This window comes from Kryptolebias marmoratus, linkage group LG6 (assembly GCF_001649575.2).
Source record: "Kryptolebias marmoratus isolate JLee-2015 linkage group LG6, ASM164957v2, whole genome shotgun sequence".
NCBI lineage: Eukaryota > Metazoa > Chordata > Actinopteri > Cyprinodontiformes > Rivulidae > Kryptolebias > Kryptolebias marmoratus.
This window is the reverse complement of record NC_051435.1, coordinates 31852611-31873493: the sequence shown is the minus strand read 5'-3', so window position 1 is coordinate 31873493 and position 20883 is coordinate 31852611. Positions and strand designations below refer to the sequence as shown.

The 20883-nt window shown below is 41.6% G+C and overlaps 1 protein-coding gene across 12 annotated transcripts in view; it reads right to left on the bottom strand.

Moving 5' to 3' along the window:
- Positions 1–20883, bottom strand: part of LOC108245298 (teneurin-3) — a 401662-nt gene that overhangs the window by 199560 nt on the left and 181219 nt on the right. The window lies entirely within an intron of this gene.

Below are 20883 nucleotides of genomic sequence, written 5' to 3'. Positions count from 1 at the left end.
ATACACATCTTAACCAATAGAAAATTTTGATTTGAACTCACTCAAGAGTTAATATTATTTTTAATGTTGTAAATTTAATCATACAGTTTCTAATCTATTCTTTTATGTGAATGTAACTTACAGAGTTTACCATTTTATATTTCAGATTTATACATTTGCGGTATGTACATTAAAAAGTGGGTTTAATTTGAAATTTATGCCAGTTTTTAGGAAGCCAGTCCAGCAAAAGACAAAGACATTTATTTAAAACTATTGGAAGTCAGAAAACATATTTAGTTACCTAAAAAAGCTCCAGAAGTTGTAGACTATAAATCCAATCAGGAAGGGTGCCCATTATTAAAGGCTCTTTGCTAACTGCTTCAACATACCTGCTACAAATACAAATTTTTGTCTCTAAGGGGAATTACTGAAGGATAGGTTATTACACAAAGAAGAGACCCTCAAACTAGCCCCAAATTTAACCTTTTCTTATCAAATCAAACACCACCCCCATGGTGCACAACAACTTTTCAAATTTTCACACCCAGTTTTTCGATTTCTGGCTAACACTGCCGTGAAGGAATGCAGAAAGTGAATAACGAAATTGAAAAAAATGATTATCAAGACAGGGTAGCAAATTAATTGACAACCTCAAAAAGATTAATATTTTAAAATAAGATTTAAAAACTGGGCAAAATTTAAAATGTACTAATCGTATTTAAAATGTGCATAAAACAGAGGCAATATTAATCCCAATCAGTGGTGACAGATTAGCTGTTCAGTGTGATGGCCCGTGGCAGGACAGATTACCTGTAGCGGTTCTCTGACAGCAGAGCTGCAGCAGTCTGGTAGAAAAGCTGCTCTGCTGTCTGTCCACTGTGAGGTGGAGAGGAGCTTTTGAGTTTTTATGAACAGCAGCCTGTTCAGAATTCATTTCTCCAACACCACTTCAAACTGGTCCAGTCTGTAGCCAATAACTTTATAAGTTCATTCAGTCTGTTGGTTCCAATGCTGATCTCCCAACAAGCCCCAGCAAAAACCAGAGCACCGACAACAACAGACTTATGGAAGACCCTTCAACATCTTGCTTCACATGTTCAAGTATCTGAGCCTCCTCAGGAAGGAGTCAGTTTGTCCCCTTCTTGTATACAGCTTTGGTGTGGGGCCTCCAGTCCAGTCTGTTATAGATGGTAATGCCCAGGTGCTTACAGTCCATCATCTCCACTATATCATGTTCCAGAATTCTCAGTGCCTAACAAACCAACAGGGTTGACACAAACTATTAAAACAGAGGTTTTCAGCAAAGATCGTTCACAATGTGTTGGATATGACTTTCAGCTACTACCAAACCATATTTGTGCTCAATATCTGTAAAATTGATTGAGTTAAAGCCATTTTGTGTTTCCTAAGGTCAGTTAGTTATAGTAGACATCTTGCATCAGACTGACTCTAAAAGTTAATCAGTTGAAGATGTACAATGATTTATTACTTTCTGAGTTTCATTAAAATTCATCCAGTGGTTCACAACATATTTTGCTAATGGTATAGACAAACAGACACACACACATACAAACACGTCAAAAAACATTATCACTTTCTTTTTGCCAGCAGGTGATAAAAACCAAAACTTGTCAAGCTAAAATTCAAATTCCAGTCATAAGTTGAGCAATCTGTGCATATAACATATTCTAATTCTGCCGCTGCGTCATGTCCCAAATATTGATCACAATATTCTATTTCAGGGGCTTGAACATAATACTGGGATTAAAGGAACAGCTCTAAAATGGTTTAAATCATATTTATCTGGTAGATTGCAGTTTGTAAATGTTAATAATGAATCTTATTCATACACCAGAGTTAGTCATGGACTTCCTCAGGGTTCAGTGTTTGGACAAATATTCTTTACTTTATATATGCTTCCATTGTAAAGTAAAGTTATTAGACAGCATGGGATAAATTTCCATAGTTGTGCTGATGATACTTTTAATATATATATATTACATCTTTAAGCCAAGCCAGTGTTTCTCGTACATTAGGGGAGTTCCCCCCCCCCATGGCACCCCACCTTCAATGCCAAATGCTATACAGCACCAAAACATACCAGAAGTCATTTACAGCTACTTTTCTCATAGAACAGGTCTGTACCTTGTTCTTATATGAAAGAAACTTAGAAACCTTTGGTTATTTATCTTATTTACACCACAGCATGTCATTTCTGTCTCTACATGGTTGCACATTTTCAATTCTCCTCTGCTCTCTGTATCACACACAGTTGACTTCCACCCTGATATGTAAGTGAGCACACACACAGAAACGTGTGCACACAAACACAGGTGAGCACACTCCCACTAGCAGACAGAGAGTGTGTATTGAAAAATATATCCTATCCAAAAATGAGAGCATGTTTTACATGAGTGAATTTTCCTAACAGCCACAAAAGAATAAAACAAAGGAAGATACTCTCTAAAACATTCTACACCAAACCAAGCATGGCTGGTTCAAAATAACAGAAACAAAAACTTGCCTGTTTAATTCAAATCAGCTTTGGGGGAAAAGCTCTGTGGTGCTGCTGATCACAGACACCTGCAGCCGAGGCAGATTGGAGATGAATGTATGGCAAGCAAATGTGTCATGTAACTGTTACTTTGAAAAGTACTGTGGTAAGCCATTTGGATATTCATTCAATATCCCTGATATTAAGCATGATATTTATCCCATTTTATTTTTATGATGAGTGTTTCATATTGTATTTACCTTGTATTTTCACATTGGGAAAAGTGATTCAGTTCTGTGTTGCTTTTTAGTTTGCATCAAGTCTAGGTCAGATTATTAAAGCAAACACTCCTTATTTTTTGTTTTATTTTATTTTATTCCTTTTTAATAATATTTTCTTAAGATACTTTTCTGGAGTTTAACAAACTTTCTGATTGACATATGAACTGTGAATCAAAAAAAGATGTATATGCTTCCATCATTCCTGATGATACGCAAGTTATTGTCAATCCATGAAACCTGATAAATTCAATAAATTACTTAGATTACAAACTTGTTTTAAAGACATAAAAACCTGGATGACTTTTAATTTTCTGCTTTTAAACTCAGAAAAGAAAGAGGTAGTGGTTTTTGGACCTGAGCATCTTAGCAGGGGTAGGCAACCCTGGTCCTGGAGAGCCACCATCCTGCATGTTTTATTTGTTTCTCTGCTCCAACACCTGATTTGAATCAATGGGTGATTAACAGGCTTCTGCACAACATGAAGAGGAAATTTAACCACTGAATCAGGTGTGTTGGAGCAGGGAAACAAGGAAAACATGCAGAACAGTGGCTCTCCAGGACCATGGTTGCCTACCCTTGATCTTAGGAACAAACTTTGCAGCCTTTCACTTCCTCTGGAAGGCATCAATTTGGCCTTCAGTTCTAATGTAAAAAACCTTGGTGTTATTTTTGATCAGGATATGTCTTTTAACTGCCACATTCTAAACGTTACCAGAACCACTTTCCTCCACCTACGTAATATCACTAAAATTAGAAACAAAAAAATAAAATAAAAATCTATCCATGCATTCATCACATCTAGTCTGTACAGTGTAATTCTTTATTATCTGGGTGTCCAAATACTCTTTTAAAAGTCTTCACTTGATCCAAAATGCTGCTGACAGAGTTCTGATGAGTTTAGTGGAGCGATCATAGTTCTCCAGTTTTAGCTTCTCTCCATTGGCTCCCTGTCAAATTCAAAATAGAATTTAAAATCCTACTCCTAAAATACAAAGCTCTCAACAACCAAGGTCTAGACAATAACAGCTATTTTTTTGGGTTGGCAAAATAGTTGGCCCTTTAAACCTATATTTTGTACTTTATGAAATTCTTTGTTTACATTTCATTTTGTGGTATACATGAAATGCCAAAGTTTGCTGGTAAAAATAAAATGAACTAAAATAAAATTGTTGATTTGGATTTTTGGAATAAAAAGAATCCTTTAGATTAATCAATAAATTAGTCAATGTATCAGTTGTTTTATTATCAAGGATTTTGACAATCAGCAAAGAAAAATAAAGACTGCAGTTTACTCCAAGACACTGCTGTTTATTCACTTTCAATTAGCTGACATCTATGCTTGTTTTTCACATTGAAGCCAAATGTAGCAGCTCATCAGCAACATTTAAAACAAACTCCAGTTTCTTTCTAAAGGTCTGTTGTGATGCTTCTCATTCCAGAAAAACAAAATATTGTATAATTTGAGGATGTGACCTAATCTTAACAATCTAAATGTTTTCACACTTTACAGTGATGTTCAGAGTAAAAAACAGATCATATTCCGGTCGCTGCAGCTTCATGTCTGTATGATGTGATGTGTTCAGACTCAGGTCTCTATCACATACCACAAACAGCCCAGGTAAAGAGGTTCACTACAGGCATTCAGAAAATAACAGAGTATAAAGGTTGCAGCAGAACATCATTCAGAGAATTTCTGTCAATCACTTGAAAAACTTTTCTGTATGATTTGATCACATATGGCAGCAAAGAAAGGAAATGTGTGACGACCTAAACAGTTACAGTCTTACCAAAAACAGAGAGGCAGAAAGCTTCTGTTAGCCTCTACATCAGGGGTAGGGAACCCTGGTCCTCGAGTGCCAACACCTGATTTGAATCAATGGGTGATTAACAAGCTTCTGCAGAACATGTAGAGGTAACTTAACCATGGAAGAGGTGTGTTGGAGCAGGGAAATGAGTAAAACATGCAGGATAGTGGCCCTCGAGGACCAGGATTGCCTACCCCTGCTTTACATGAAGTCATCCTCATCTGAACCAACTAGGCATGGGCTGATTAATTTCAAAATATACCACAGTATTAAAAAGTCATGATGTCAAAACCATAACATTTTTCAAATATACTGTTCTTGAGGTATAAATGCTTTTTAAAAGGATAACAGAGACAAAACACATTTTCTCCTCTGGTCTCATGGAGCTCAGAGCAGCCTCCCCCTCTCCTACCTGTCGCTCTGAGCTTCGTTCAGTTGTGTTCAGCAGCTGAGGGCCAATTCCAAAAACTTTTATGTTGTTAAAAAAGATCTTATTGGTTGTTTGTACATTTTATCTGCAAGATAACCCAGTCAGGTATGGCTCGTCTACCAGAGGACAAACACTGTCTCTCTTTTCAAGCTAATACTGTTTTGAAACAAACGTTTGCAACAAGCTACAAAAGTTAGCATGTTAGCAGCTGGAATATATACAGCCTACTGCAGGCTAAATACAGAGGCTAATAACCAGCTAATTAATTACTAACATCAGCTTGTCAGACTCTCAACATTACTATACAAAGAGCAGAACAGCAGAGAAGATGTAAAATATAGGTACAAATATTTTAGAGCTAGATAAATAAAACTGAAACAGCCTGTTGACTCATGTGTTTTAGCTGACTTCCATCCATCCATCCATTTTCTTTACCCGCTTCTCCATTCCTGGTCGTGGGGAGCTGGTGTCCATCTCCAGGAGTCACTATGCAAGAGGCAGGGGACACCCCGGACAGGTCGCAAGTCCATCACAGGTTTTAGTTGACATTAAATTTAAATTAGGGCTGCACAACATATTGCAAATTTAGCATCATCGCAATATCAGTATAACAAAGGACTGCTTGGACGGCAATAAATCAATAAATCATAAATCATTTTATTATAAGTACAATTACATGCAGAATCATACATGTTCTGCCTGCAAATCCAACAGCTTCTCACTGGCCCTAATGCCCACACCTGGTTTAGATGATGTAATGACAGACTCAAAGGTGAGGAGTGAAGAAAATATGGGTTTATCGCAATTGATAATGTCATCAAAAGTGTGCAGCACTGATTTTAATTGAGTTTAAAAGTATCCTCATTAATTGTGAATAAACTAAAATTAAAACTGAAAGAAATAGAAATAAATATGTTATTTTGTATTTAAAAACTAATATATGTATAAAATAGTCATTAAGCAAAAAATGGGAAATTATTTAGGCAGCAAAAGTAATAATAATTGCATTTTAGTTTTTAAAGAAAAACAAATAAATCATGTGATTCTTTTTTATATTTTTAGTTTAATACAGTAAAACTGTGGTAATTTAGCTCAAGGTTATCAAACTGTCAGAATCTCATACTGGTCCTGGCCTAGAAACAAGATGTGAGTTTATAAAACACTTTGCAGCTGTATGAGCCAAATCACTGTTCTATAGAAGATAAAACATTTAGTAAAATTTTGTCAGATCACGACTGTAGCTTCAATCAAAGCCTGTTAAAGCTGCTGAAAGCTGCTCAGCAGAACATCTCGAAAACATAAATTCTGCATCCTGGACATCATCATCATCATCATCATCATCAGTGAGTCAAAATAGGACATGGTTACAACACTGATGTACAGGGTTTCCCCCAGTGTATTATAAGCCTGGCGGGCCGCTAGAGTTAGCACATCGTCGGAGCCACAGCAATAAACATTGAACAAGCGGGTTTAACCAAAAATGGTTAGTTGAGCTAAGATTCAGCTGGTGGCTTTACAAGACCGAATATGGTAAGCGTGTTTTGTACTTCGTGAAAATATTATCCATGTTTACCAGTAAAATGATGCTATTAAATTAATACATAGATATGCTTTGTTTTGTTGTTACATGTAGTGATCCAACATGCAGCCTGTGCCACAAAAAGCACAGTACAGTACAGCATCTGTCTGTTTTTCAGAGTTCTCTGTTGTTAGTCATTTGCCTTGACAAGTGTTGGTGCCTTGTTTGCGCTTTTTCATTTATGTTAATTTAATTTATTTTGTCCAGCAAACGGCCACCTACCACCGGGCTTAGCCTCTTTTCTGGGGGAAAGCCTGGATGACTAATATCATCTTATACTGAAAAATGACAGCGGTGTAGTCATTTTGGTCAAATCTTGAAGAAAACATGTGCTTTCATGCAGTATTGCAATATTTTATGTGATCTCACATGATCAGTTAGTGCTTGGAGTATGAGTTGTGAGGGACTGTCAACTACTACCACACCAGGTATTAGCTCAACATTTTTAAAATTCACTGAGGGAAAGCCATTTTTGTGAAGGCTAAGGATGATTAGCTGTGGAGACCATCTTAAATTGGGTGACTTCAAAAGGTAATCAGTTGCAAATGTACAGCAAATGATTACTTTCTGAAAGTTTCATTAAAATCTATCCAATGGTTCATGAAATATTTTGTCAGTACCACAAACAAACAGACACAAACACACACACACACACTGGCATAGACATTATCGCTTGCCTTCACATTCGGGTGATAATGTTTCAGTAAAAGTTCTGAACTGGCAGATATTTAAACTCAGATACCAGGATCAGATCAGAACCACAGAAAATAGATCATTGCATATCTAGTTTTCTTCAGCAGATTACCATGTGATGCCAGAGCTCTTTTGGATGACTGCACTTACATATGCTTTGCAGCTCTGAAATGCTGTATTTTATTATCTCTGTCAAAGGATACACCTGTGCATCCTCACATAAAGGTCCTCAGGCAAAGCTTTTCTGTCCTCTAGATGCACTCCGGGAAACGACATCTTCCACAAGATGTCAAGCACAACCAATGTTTGAGTTGCAGTGAGAGGAGAGGGGGAAGCAACGGGGACAGTAAGTAAATGTATATTCATATATATGCAAAACACAAAATGATTCAAAACAAACATAATATTCACAGTAATAAAACTAAAAAACTAATAAAATTAGCTGTTAATGCAAAGGAACATAATCTGTGAAATGTCTGGATCAAACCTTTCCGTTGTTTGGCCTATTGACTGCAAAGAAAATTAGAGATGTCCTGATCTGATCGGAGGCATTAAATTGGAAATAGATAAAAGCATCTTTCATTGACTTATGAGTAGTTGGCGCACTCTGCTCCCAATCTTTGATGTTGACTTACGTCAGCTGTGCCGCAGTATGGCTGCCGTATAGCAGTCACAATCCAACAACTGTTGTAATGTAATGTGCCAACATGTCTGGAGTATTTTAAAATACAAAAGGAGAACAGTTTAATAATGGGATGCCAAACAGCAAGAAGCTGCTGAGCAGCAACAAGCCACCAAACAGTGAAATGCTACCAAACAGCCACCATCTGCCAAACAGCGACAAGCCGCCAATCAGCGATAAGCACCCAATCAGCAACAAGTCACCGAACAGCCACAAGTCACCAGACAGCAGCCAACAACTGCCCACTGGACCCTAAGTTAATGCTTATGGTACTTGTTAGGCTTCAGAACAATAACTTTTTTGCCATCTATCAACCCCTGTGCTTCGTCAAAAGGTTCATCATCACGTGGCATTTATTTCCTTGTTGATAAAAAAACAAAACAACTTGAGGAACATGAAAACAAGTTTTTTTTACTGCAATGTAGAGATACTGAGACATCAGGCACAAGATGGCATTGATTTTAATAACTGTTGTGTAAATATAGTCTATAATCTGCAAGTCTATGCTGTAAAAAATGCAAAATGATATACGTTTTAGATTGAGATTTGGTATTACCAGATCTTGTCTTTTGAACGACTCTGTGCAAAAAAGAAATCTTGATCGGGACATCCCTAGTTCTCTAATATGAGCTATTTTCTTCTCCTTTAATCTGTCATTTTTTATATGTAATATATCAGAGTCTATTTTCAGTCACTGATAAAATTCTTTCACATTACTTTGGGTGGGGGAATATGATGTTGTGTGAAGCAGGGTGACAGCTGGAACAGAGATGTCTGACAGAATGCAGCTGCTGTAGATGATGGAGAAGAAGTGAGTGCAGCTCTTTAGATAAGGGCTTTAATATCACATGCTCAGCTTTTATCTGAGGTGATGAACGACTGATAATAAACAGGACCGGTCTCACTCCATGCAGAAAAATCCTGGGTCCTGAGGTAAAGGATGAAATGAGGGAAAGAAAAACAGAGCGCCATAGAGAGAAGGAGGAACAACAGAAAGCAAAGAGGTGTGTTTGCAAACAATCAGGACTGGATCTCTGATAAGAAAACACTTTGTCAGTAAGCACCTCATCACTCAGCTGCTCTTCTCTTTTTTCATGCACTCACACACAGACATTCTCAGTTAAATCTGTTCAGAAATCTCCATGTGAGCCAACCATGTTGTTCTGGAAAGAAGGGGAACAGGGACAGGACTGAACCGAACCGTGGGACAAATTAATGGTCTGAAAGGAGAACTTACTGAACATACTGATTATATGTATGCACATGTGATGAAACCACAACAGTTCGCTGAGGTAAATCTGAATGTCAATAATGTATATTTCTGATATGGGGGAGGAAAAAAGTGGTGCGCCTCGGAGGCCCTTATCAGTGGCACACTTCAAACAAACAGTTTCCATCTGTGCTTACTAAGACTTTGGATTAGTATTAGCTGAGGATCGCACCTAAGATATACTTCAAGCACTACATATTGTGTGATATTTTTTCTAAAAACATTAGTAATAACTGCTGGTGTCAATCTTGTATGTCTGTTAGCCAAAAATATCATAAACCAATGGATGGATCTTAATGAAACTCTCAAAAAGTATTCACTGGGCACACATGTAAAACTCATTAACTTTTGAAGTCAACTCAATTTAAGATGACACCACATCTAATTTGAAATTAGGCAATATAAAAAATGTCTATAACTTAATCAATTTTACAGATACTGAACTAAACTTTAGTTTAATAATAGCTAAGAATCATGGTCAACACATACTCCAAACACAATACATTGCACATCCTTGAATAAAAATTATGGCATCAACTATTAGAGTTAATTCCATCTGGGATTTGTTGAACCACTGGACAGATTTTAGTTAAACTCTCAGAAAGTAATCACTGGCTGTACGTCCACATCTCATTAACACTTTGAGTCAATCTAATTCAAGATGATGACATTAACTGACATTATCCACTACAAAAATGGCTTTGACTCAGTCAGTTTTCCAGATTTTGTGCTAACGTTTATGTAGTGGTAGCTGAGAGTCATCCCCATCATCCCCGTCATCAAAAATCTCATGTTGTATGCTGATGTCCTAAATAGAAAACATCTGGAAACTGGCAAAAACACTTTATATTTGTTTACACAAGAATTGGTTCTCACTGACGGTGTCAGCTTCTTTAAGGAGTCAGTATTTTTATTTTAACCACTACATCCAGATGAAGGAAATGGAATTTTATTCTTTGTGTAAGGTCCTGTGATTTCTGCAATGTGGAAAATGCAGATGGAATTGGACCTTAAAACTCAAATTTATTATAAAATGCTGAATGTCATGGAATTTATTCTTGTGGACATGAACAAACAAATTTGCAATGTCTTCAACAATCTGAAAGGTAGTATCTCTTTGGCCTGTGACTGATGAAGACTAGTTGGCAAATCAAAATTGCAGGCAATAGGCAAATTTTCCATGACAGTCTCACTGAACTCTGAGTGTCTGAAACAAAGTGACCAACAAGCTGTGTGGCTGTGTTTTGAAATGCCAGTTTTTAAAAATTCAGGCGTATTTTGTGTGCAAAACTGTATTCTTGGCCGTGCATATTAATTGATCACCTTTGCCCACGTGGTATCTCAGCTTACCTGCTACTACCCACCTTGGCAGCCACCCCCATACATTTAGGACCTGATCTGTTGGAGTACGCTTTTAAAATGAAAATATGCAGATTTAGACCATTTTTTCAATCATTATTATTTCTCATCAGGATGGTATTTAAACAGACACTGGACTGGACCCGTTTTCTGTCAGAGGAGAGCTCCCCCGCAGGTGGAAAAATGCAGCTTTAGAGACAGGTTGGAGATGCCCACGACAAAATTTAGAAGAAGGTTTTGAGAAGGGTTGCAGACACCTACATCGACTCTATGAGTATTTCCAGAGAAATCCTGTTGCACAAAATTTTGAACTTGTTCAAAACTCAAACAACAGGGTACATGCCCCTGCAACTCACAGGGAAATTGAGAACTACTGTGAATGTTGCAAGACATTCTGGAGATTACCTCATGAATGCTATTTGTCAACTAGTCACAGCCCTGTCAGATACCTTAAGTGTTTTTCACACCTTACAATGATGTTGGCAATGAACAAGAGGCTGTTTAGATCATTGTATCCTCAACAGTCTGAGTGAAGCATAGTATTAACCAGCCTTCTGTGCAGCAGCATATTGCACTGCAGATTTTGGAAACTCGAGGCCTATTTTTGTGTGTACAGCTTATGTATTGTGAGATATGCTCAATAAGTCTAAAATAAAACAATCATCAACAATTGCCCAAAGCTTACTAGAAAATTTAAACATTGGCAAACAGACTCATCAGAATGAAATGCACTTTTTATGCAATGAGGAAGCACAACATCACATATAGCAAATAAAAATACTTGTGTGACTCCAGTCTGCCTGCAGGTGAAATGGCCATAATGGTGAATGACCGCAGGATATTGGCTGGTATGAGATTCTGACAGTATCATAACCTTGAGCTAAAACACCATGGTTTCATGGACTTATCAAACACAAAAATGGCTCTAACTCAGTCTTTTTGAAATAGATTATGAGTTTAGATTTGGTGTAGTTGTAGCTGGGGGTAATGCCCAAGACATACTCTGAGAGCTAACTGATCTTTATTAAAAACTTTGCCTGAAAAATAAAGCCTGTGCTTTTTGTGGCACAGGCTGCATGTTGGATCTCTCCATGTAACAACAAAAAAAAGCATATCTAATGCTGAATTTAATAGCATCATTTTACTGTTAAACATGGATACATTTGCACGTGTCATATTAATATTTTCACTAAGTACAAAACATGCTTACCATATTCGGTCTTGTAAAGCCACCTGCTGAATTCCTAACCATTTTTGGTTAAGCCCGCTTGATTGATGTTTATTGCTGCAGCTCCGACAACCTGCTAACTCCAGGTAGCTGAAGGTGGCTCGGCCTCAGGGCTCATTAGAGTCCCGCAGGGCTCCGCAAACAGTGCGCAGACCTGAGTGCGCGGTGGAGGCGTTTATACTTGGGGCTTACGTTGGTGCAGTATTCTCCAAAAAGATGGGGGGCAGTACGCTACGTAACCAGTAGAAATGTAGTAAAAAAGAGAGCAGATGGTTGTCACATCAAATATGGCTGCAAGTATTCAGGAGGAAGAACTGTTGTGTTTCTGGCTGTGATACAGAGAGGATGTTTAAACTTAAAGCATTCAGTTTGACTTTCATTGATTTATTTACTTATTTGCTTTAGTTGTGATTCGCCCATCATAGAACTAATATTTCTATAAACACTCCTTTTACCGGCTGCAGCAGTAATCTCCTTCCATGAGTTTTGAACCTTTTAATTATCTTTGTGATCACTCAGAGGGATCATAAAAATGCTGATACAGGCAAACCAGCTCTGCTAGAGCTATTTTGAATGAAGCGTGGCACGCGCAGTCCACCACAAGTTACAAAAGGTGCATGACACGCGATTGCATCACTGTTGGCATGTGCACCCTCACACAGTGAGGTAGATAAAGGTAGCGGTTTAGGGGGGCGGGCAGAAAAAAATGTGTATTAAAAAAATGATGTATTTATAATAAACAAGTGGAGCTTAGCCTGGTGGCCCGCCAGGCTTATAATACACTGGGGGAAACCCTGTTAGGGCTGAAACGATTCCTCTAATAATTCGTGTACCTCAATTAATAAAAATCCTCGAGGCAAATTAGCTGCCTCAAAACTTTGTTAAATATATTGTAATACATAATGTTAAACTATTCAGTGCACTGTGGTCTAGTCGGAAGGTTTTTATGTTGCACAATGCTAACACTCCCGTTAACGCCTGGGGTGTATGTGCAAAGTTTGTAGCTATGTAGGGAAACGAAGAATGCTTAGAAGAAGCGCCCCGAAAACGACAAAAACTGTCAAAAGTTTGGGAACATTTTAGGCTAAACAAAAAAGATAACAGCGCAACCTGTCCACTGCAAAGCAGAACTGGCATTTCACAACAGCACATCTTCGATGTTGCAGCACCTGAAGAGAAAACACCTGCTGTATGCATCAAACCCGTCCAAAGCTGCCAACAGGTATTGTTTATGTTCTCTTTGCAAAATACGTTATTCTAAATGTATGATAATCTGTCATGTTACAGATGTACAATGAGGGATATTTTTGCTAACGTTAAATTTACCAACTAATCATAATGGATACCTGGCAGGGCGTTATGTAACACTGTAGGTTGTGTAGAAAAAAAACAAACTATGCAGGACTTAATGCTATTTTGTTAAAGATAAAAGCCCAGCAACAGACTGGCAGCATAAGCTGAAACAAATTTATTTATTGCTGTAATTCCATCCTGACTTCAATAAGATATTTAGCGTGAATATTTCAAGTGTAAATGTATGTACACAAGTTAGTAGGGTTTTTTTTTCTTCTTGCTACTGCTGTTTATGGAAAAAGGAGTGTTTATAGAAATATTGGTTCTTTGATGGGCGAATCACAACTAAAGCAAATAAGTAAATAAATCAATGAAAGTCAAACTGAATGCTTTTAGTTTAAACATCCTCTCTGTATCACAGCCAGAAACACAACAGTTCTTCCTCCTGAATATGTGCAGCCATATTTGATGTGAAACTGTCTTTTTTTTTTTGTATATATTGTATTTCCACTGGTTATGTAGCGTACTGCCCCCCATCTTTTCGGAGAATACTGCACCGACGTAAGTGCCTCCACCGCGCGCTCAGGTCTGCGCACTGTTTGCGGAGCCCTGCGGGACTCTAATGACCCCTGAGGCTGAGCCACCTTCAGCTACCTGGAGTTAACACGTTGCTGGAGCCACAGCAATAAATATCTAACTAGTGGGTTTAACCAAAAATGGTTAGTTGAGCTGAAATTCAGCAGGTGGGTTTACAAGACCAAATATGGTAAGCATGTTTTGTGCTTAGTGAAAATAATATGATGCAAGCTGATTTATCCATGTTTACAAGTAAAATTATGCTATTAAATTCAGCATTAGATATTTTTTGCTTCATGTAGTGATCCAACATGCAGCCTGTGCCACAAAAAGCACAGTACAGTACAGCATCTCTCTGTTCTTTGCTGTTATTCATTGGCCTTGACGTAAGTCGTGTGTTGGTGCTTTGTTTGCACTTTATCATTTATGTTAATTTAATTTATTTGTAAATGTGACTTAAATTAGGATTTAAATAAGGTGCAATGAATTATTTATTATTATTATTTATTTATTTTAATTGTATTTTTTTGTTTAAAAAAAGTATTTCCAAAGTGCCTTTTTGTAAAACTGTTGTTGTGTAAATATTTGACGCAAATATCTTACAATATCAACTTTCCTGTTAACTTTAATCTTTTTTTTTTTTTTTACTAAATCACAGTCGGCTGGCGATCGGCCAGCAAACGGCCACCTACCACCGGGCTTAGCCTCTTTTCTGGGGAAAACCCCTGTGCAGTATTGTATACATACAGTATAGTAAACATTGTATACAAACAGTATCATGTACATACAGTATAGTATACATCATATACATACAGTATTGTATACATACAACACTCATTTACCCATGGTCCCAACAAAAGCAACAGTCTATCAGAAAAAGGGAAAACCCCACCCCATCGTCTAGCATAATCCATAACTTCTGTTACAATGTCTTTGCTCTGGAGACTTTTATCAACCTCCTGTATTTGAAACTTTAATACACACACCATTGTGTGTGCGTGTGTGTGTGAGACACACGCACACACACAAACACACTTACAGACCCCTATATTGCAGCCACTTAATCTATCTCACACATCCCTCTCAAAGGCCTCGTTGCTAGGAGATCATGCTCTATTTGTGTAGAGAGAGTAACACAGAGACAGAAACAGAGGTGTGTGTGTGGGGGGAGATAGAGCAGTGTGTGAAGAAAGGGTTTCAGAAACCAGAGCAGAATACATGATTCCTCTTACCAAGAGGAAATCANGGGGGGGGGGGGGGGGCAGAAAAAGTGCAGGAATGAGAAAATGAGAAGAGTCAAGTTCCTTAAAAGCAGTCTGACTCTCATAATGTAAAGTATCTTCACACTCTTATACACACACACACACACACAATGTAAATAACAAAGCTGACTTGTTTCTCTAACCTGGAAAAGAGACAGTGGTTCATACAATGTGTGTTATAATAGTACATGCATGGCTGCTTATGGAAACAAGCAGTGTGCATATTTGTGTGTGGATCCAGCAGGTCCTATAATGCCCTACTCATAACACTGTCTCAATGGTCAGTTCCTCACTTAAACATTCATCCATCCATTCTTTTTTTCCCTTCTTCATACCATGCTCAGGTTGTGGAGACAACAGGTCCAGGAGAAAAACCCAGACCCCTTCTGTCCAGCGACACTCTTTATCTCCTAATGAGGTATCTCAAGGTGTTTTGCAGGCCAGATAGTATACATAATCTCTGAAGTGAGAGAAGTGAGAGAAGTAAATCTGCCCCAGGGTCTCCTCCCAGTAGAACATGTCCAGGAGCCATCCTAACCAGCTGCCTGAACCTGCTGACCTGACTTCTTTTGATACGGAAGAGCAGTGGCTACCCCCAAATGATGGAGCACTTCACTTGATCTCAAAGGTTGAGCCCGGCCAGCCTACGGAGGAAACTCATTTTAGCTGCTTGGATCCAAGATCTTGTTCTTTCAGTGTGATCTATACCTCATGATGAGGGTTGGAATGCAGACAGACCAGTAAATCCAGAGCTTTGTCTTTCAACTCAGCTCTTTCTTCATCACGACAGACTGGAACAACACCCTCATTACTGCAGATGAGACCCCAATCTGTTGATCCTTCATCCTACCATCTCTAGAAACTTGAACTCTTCCACGTGAGGCGGAAACTCAGCCCAACCCCAAATTCCACCTTTTTCTGGTTTAGAATCATGGCCTGAAGATGCCAGCAGAACGATTGTTTACGAATGTAAACACGGTTCTATGAATGAAAGTGAACCTGTAACCATGTGACTACAACCCTCGGGTCAGGAGCATTATGCCAAATTAATCACACCTGTGGGTGCGCGTCCCATCCTATATGAATGAGGCGCGTGCACACACTCACCCTCTTTCTACCGACTGGGGAACCCCAGCCAATTAACCATCTGCATGACCTAAACGGTTACAGGTTCACTTTCATTCATAGAACCGTGTTTACATTCGTAAACAATCGTTCTATTTCATTTCAGTGAACCTGTAACCATGTGACAACAGTATACCAAATTAGTCATGAAGAGGGTGAATTGGCACCCAACAGGTATGTACAGTGGGTAACTGTCTAAACAGAACAGACCACAATAGAGAAATTCAATCACAATTGAAAACCTTTATAAACATAAACATGTTTTCTGGGCAATAAACATATGTACAACAAAAGGTGTCCCAGAACACACAGGGCTCCATAGCAATGGAGGCCCAGTACTAAGGCTTAAACTCAAAGTGTCATCAATCCATCGCAGCCCCGAGAACAGTGGAGGGGATGGAAGATGCAGGCAGATTCAGCCTGTAAAATCTGGTGAAGGTTGAGGAAGATGCCCAACCAGCAGCACTGCACACCTCCTCCAAAGGTGCACCCCTAAACAGCGCCCAAGATGTAGCCATGCCGCGAGTAGAGTGGGCAACCACTCGTGATGGGGGAGGTTGTCCCGCTTCAGCATAGGCAAGTGCAATGAGGTCAACTATCCAGTGGGACAGACGTTGTCTGCCAACAGGCCTACCTAATGTAGTTTCTCCATAAGACACAAAGAGGTTGTCTGCTGTGCGATGGGACTGCGTACGGGCTATGTATGCCTTCAGGGCCCTCACAGGACACACAGAGTGGAGCCTTTCATCTTCTGCAGAATGGTGTGGTGGTGGATGGAACGATTCCAGCACCAGGGGCCTGGCCACAAAGTTCTTAGGCAATACTTTGGGCTGGAAAGCAGGGTTTGGTAGAAGAAACACTGTCTTTTCTTCATCCCCAAAACGAAGACACCCTGCACTAACAGAGAGAGCAGCCAGCTCACTCACTCTCTTCGCTGATGTAATAGCAATCAGAAAGACTGTCTTCAGACTGAGAAGATGAAGATCGAGACAGTGTAAGGGCTCAAATGGAGGCAGACAGAGTGCCTTGAGGACCACCTCAAGATCCCAAGACGGGAGCAAAAGCCTCTTTGTAGGGCATCGCCTCCTCACACCCTTCAAAAACTGAGTTGCAAGGGGGTGTGCCCCAGGAGTCAACCCATCACACCGGCCATGAACGGTGGAAATTGCTGCAAGATAACCCCTGATAGTCGACTCTGACCTCTCTTGGTCAAGAAGGTGCTGAAGGAAGGAAAGCACTACAGGCATATCACAGGATAAAGGGTCCTCACCCTTGTCCTGACACCACTCACTAAACACCTTCCACCTAACACTATAGAGCCGTTGAGTGGAGGGGGCTCGTGAGGCCTGCAGGGTGTCAACCACCTTCCCACTCAGGCCCAAAGAATGCCAGTGCTGCCGTTCAAGGGCCACACATGAAGACTCAGGGCTTCGGGTCGAGGATGCCATATCTTGCCCTGTGCCTGAGAGAGTAAGTCTGCTCTGATTGGCAGACGCCATGGTTGTCCGTCCAACATCTCGTAGATCTCGGCCATCCAGGGCCTCTGTGGCCAACATGGAGCCACCAGGAGCACCCGGGCTCGAGACAACCTCACTCTGCTGAGCAAGGCTGGCAGGAGAGGAAGTGGAGGGAACGCATAGAGTGTGGCATGAGGCCAAGGAAGGCTCAGGGCATCTGTCCCTAGTGGCCCTGGGAGGCAATGCATTGAAAACCACAGGGGACAATGAGTATTGTCCTCTGTGGCAAAGAGGTCCACTGTGGCCTGACCAAAGCGGTCCCAAATCTGACTGACCACCCCTGAGTGAAGGCGCCACTCCCCGGGATGAGGTGCCCCCCTTGAGAGTAGATCGGCTGCTGTATTCAGAGGACCGGGAAGGTAAAAGGCCCTCAGAGACATGCCCTCTGTCTGAGCCCACAGGAGCAGGCGGCGTGCTCTGGCGTGTAAGGTTGGAGATTTCAGTCCACCTTGGCGATTGATGTAGGACACCACAGCCGTGTTGTCTGTCCTCACCATTACCTGCCTGCCCCTCATAGCTGGGAGGAAGTGTTTTAGGGCCAAATGAACAGCCTCCATCTCGAGGAGGTTGATGTGCCATGCCTGATGGACAGGGTCCCAAATGCCCCGGGCAGATCTGCCCTCCCAGACAGCGCCCCAGCCTGTTTGGGAGGCATCTGTGGTCACAGTTACTCTGGCTCCCCCTAGGCCCAGAGGAACACCTTCCACAACGGCACTTGAGCTCCCCCACCAGGCAAGGACTTTGAGGCACTTGCGAGAAAGTGTAAGCTGTCTTATTCTGTCTTTGGGCAGAAAGACCTTCTGGCAGGCGAACCAATGCTGTAGTGGCCGCGTGTGCAGCAGTCCCAGGGGCACGGCCTGGGCTGCTGCGGCAAACAGACCCAGCAGTCTCTGGCACTGCTGAGCAGACACAGTGCGCTGAGCAAGACAACTTGCGATGCATTCCTCTATGGCAGACACCCGCTTGTGTGTGAGACAGGCTCTCATTGTGTCTGAGTTCAGGAGAAGTCCAAGATACTCGACTGACCTGCCTGGTACTAGGTGGCTCTTTTCTGCATTTAGATGCAGACCGAGAGAAGTCAGATGTGCTAACACAGCCGCTGTGTGTTCGTTGGCCAGGCTCAAAGATGGGGCACACACTAGCCAATCGTCCAAATAATTGAGCACGCGGATGCCCCTCCGCCTCAGTGGTATAAGTGCAGCATCCATGCACTTTGTGAATGTTCGTGGTGACAGGGAGAGACCGAATGGAAGGACGCTGTATTCGTACGCCACACCCTGAAAAGCGAACCTCAGGAAGCACCGATGGTCTGGGTGTATGGGAATGTGAAAATAGGCATCGCGAAGGTCCACAGTTGTGAACCAGTCGCCGTCTCGAATGGCCTGAAACAGAGCCCTGAGCTGCAGCATTCGGAAAGGGAGCACTTTGAGGAATTTGTTTAGCTGTCTCAAGTCGAGAATGGGACGGAATCCACCTGTCCGCTTTGGGACAAGGAAGTAGGGGGAATAAAACCCCCGCTTTTCCTCTTCCAGACACAAGGGGCGTATTGCCCCTTTGGATAGTAAGGTAGAGATCTCCTTGGCAAGAATTGCAGAAAGAGAACTGTCCCTTACTTTTGTTTCCAAAACGCCCCGAAAGCGTGGAGCGTGGAGCTTGAACTGCAGACGATAGCCCCACTCTAAAGTCTGCAGCACCCATGGGCATGAGGTGCACTGGCGCCAAGCACTGAGATGGGTGCTGGAAAAAGCTGACGCCAGCCGATGTGCGGCGTCAGGGCCGCTGAGTGGACTTCGGCCCTCCCCGACCACCACGCTCCCGGGAGCGTGGATGTGGCCGCGGACGTCCCTGTTGGTAGGTCTGTCTACCTCCCCGAGAATCCTGAGATGAGCTCTGCCCAACTGAGTCAGGTCTCTGGATGCTCACACGTCTCTCTGAGGCAACCCGGGAAACCGGTCTAAACGGTCGCTGCCGCCGAATAGACTGGTTTCGCAGCCTTACTTTCTGGGCTTCATCCAAAGCTGCTTCGGCTGCTGGGCCAAACACCTGGCCAGGAGAGATACTGGTCCCCATAACAGCAGCTTGCTCAGCTTCAGCCAAACCTGTTTGGCTAAGCCAAATATGGCGCCTAGCCAATGTGAGTTGGGCCATAGAATTACCAAGGACTTTGGCCTGTGCACTAGCCCCCTGTATTACCGTGTCCATCACTTTGGTCATCTCAGGAAGCAGATCAGTTAGGCTCTTGGATTCCAGGTCCCGAATCAGACCCTCCAGATACACCAGCAGGAGGGCATTAGTATTTGCTAGCCTAGATGCCATGGCAGCAGACTGATAGGACTTCACCACCAGCCCATCAGTGGCTCTGCACTTTTTATTAGGGTGGCGAGCAACTTTTCCTGTGGGGAAAGCCCCAGCAAGGAGTGCAAACGAAGGTCCAATCCGTGAGACCCCATCCAGGCCATGCTCAGCTGCACCGTGCAACACGCTAAGTGCCGAGCGGGGAGCTGTGGCCTCTTTCGGCTGTGCCCAGGACTCTTGTAGGCGCGCTACAAAGTCCCCATACACTGGCAAAAGGGTGTGGCCATGGCGGCCAGGGCCCCGATCTAATGCAGAAGCCCTGGGTGGAGATGGCGGAGCAGGAAGACCTGCAGCTGCAGCCGCCCGGACAAGTAGGGCTTCCAAAGAGAAATCACATGCCTCAGCCAGACATTCACCCAGGTCCTCATCTGGATCTTCAAAGCCATCTAGCAAAGCAGAGGAGCCACAGCCAGAGCTGTTGGTCTTATCCAAATTACCTGAGGCTGCCAAAGAGACAGCATCGGGGTGATGGTACGTGCGCTGGGGAGCCTGGTTCTCCAGCAGTCGTTGCTGTGCTGCAGCCATGATATCCATGGTCTTACGCATTTCCTCCAGTTGCTTCTGCATAAGATCCACTCTGGGATCATAAACCTGGCTCAGCGTCCTCTTTCCTCCAGACTTCTGCAATGCCTTGCAAGGAAGAGCTGGATCTTGAGCAGGGGGAAGAGACTCTCCCGTGACATCATCCATGTGGTCATTGTCTGGCTCTGAAGCCATCTTAAACCACATAAAACAAAAATTTTTTTTTTTTTTTTTTTGGGCTCTTCTCTTTTTTCCCCTGTTGCCTTAGCAAACAAAGAGAAAAATAATTAATCAATCAAAAAACACGATCAAAACATGTATGAAACATTGCTCATTAATCAAAGAATGAGAAGAGCAAACCTCAATACACAATTGCAATACCACTCCCGGCCAGGGGCGGCGAAGGCGCACCCTTAGTGGTACGACGCAGCTT